Source organism: Trachymyrmex septentrionalis, unplaced genomic scaffold (assembly GCF_001594115.1).
Source record: "Trachymyrmex septentrionalis isolate Tsep2-gDNA-1 unplaced genomic scaffold, Tsep1.0 scaffold27, whole genome shotgun sequence".
In the NCBI taxonomy this organism is placed as follows: domain Eukaryota; kingdom Metazoa; phylum Arthropoda; class Insecta; order Hymenoptera; family Formicidae; genus Trachymyrmex; species Trachymyrmex septentrionalis.
The window spans coordinates 479,870-481,382 of record NW_017305430.1 but is presented as its reverse complement, the minus strand read 5'-3'; positions in this window follow the sequence as shown (position 1 = coordinate 481,382).

Genomic DNA, 1,513 nt, shown 5'->3' with positions numbered 1-1,513 from the left:
TTCTAATTTATAAAAAATTATTGCTTACTATTTTCAATATATTTCCTCGTACATTTGTCGTATAACATTGAATTTTTATTTTATTATTAATTTTATTATTATTTACATATTTTTGATGTTTATATGTCATATAAGTGCTATTATTGCCAGCACACTGATATTTGAATAACGTGTGGGAGAGGCGTATATAGTTCTCGATGAATTATTTCCATTGTCATGCAAAGCACCTTCGAGCAAATCTCGCATTCGATCCTAACGACTCTACGTAATATGTGGTGCGGTAATTAAGAGTTTTTTGCTTGCTGCAAAATGTATTCATCCTGGTATAGAGAAAGTCACGGTCGGAAAACCGCAGACGGAACTCTGATGATGATGGGGCGGAATCGTAAGGTGGAAAGGTTTCCGAGGAACGGATTGCGAGAAGGGCGAAAAGCGACCGCAAACGGAAGCGATCTCAGCAAAGAAAGTAAAAGACAAAAGAGTCTCTATTTGGCTGCACTCTTGATGTTGTGATCAACCAGACGGGCAAAATAATGATTCGGTATCCTCGACGGAAAAGTCTTTGCGCTCTTCTGAAAATATCTCAGGGAATGTCATCGCGCGATTGATTCCGACATTGGAGAAATTTGATGGATTGCTCCATCAGTGGGATTTTTTACATTAAGTCGAACATTCGAATTTCACAAAGTATTCTGAACGTTTTGTTTGTTCTCGCGTGTGATACTCGTATCAGTGAACTTTTAACAGCCTCGTTTAAAGAAGAATATGCGAGATAAAAGGGACAAGGTCGTGCTTACGATTTCTTCAGTTCTGAAATCTAAGTGCATTGGCAATGGGACACGTGCACACACATACACATACACGTGCACGTGTGCAAACGCAAGAGCTATGTCAAGCAAGACGTTTCGCTTACACCTTCCTCCTTTCCCTGCTCACTCCTCACAAAGAAATGACATGGCAAAGAGATGCTTTACGTGAAACTCTCGCCTTGCTTTCGAAGATGCCGTGAGACGAGCGCAACGAATTCTTTTTTTTTTCATTGCACTTTTTTTCGCTCAAGATATGGAAGTCACATCAGACCTTTTACCGGCGACGTCGCAGAAAGGCGCGCCATTTCAATCAACGGTTTTCGCGATATTACTCCCTAAAATTCCATTCTAGAAACTTGACTCACTTATTAAATTTTAAATTGTACTAGATTTTATTTAACGCCCACCGCCCGTTTTCAAGCTATGCGCACAAAATGCTCAGATCATGTCAGGATGAAATGAAGTCTTAGACAGAACGAAGACAGACGTCTTAAACGACAGAACGGAAACTTGGAGTTCCAATTAGAGTTTATTAGTCATTTTATGATACCCCTTGTGAGACGTATAATTAAAGTAAAAAATATCAATTTTACTTTGCATGTCACGAGACTTAATGAGCTTTTTTTCGAACTATGTTCTTTATGCTGCGAGAAAGTTATCATAATAATTTCGAGTCAAAATTAGCGTAAGCTTTTTTTATTTAC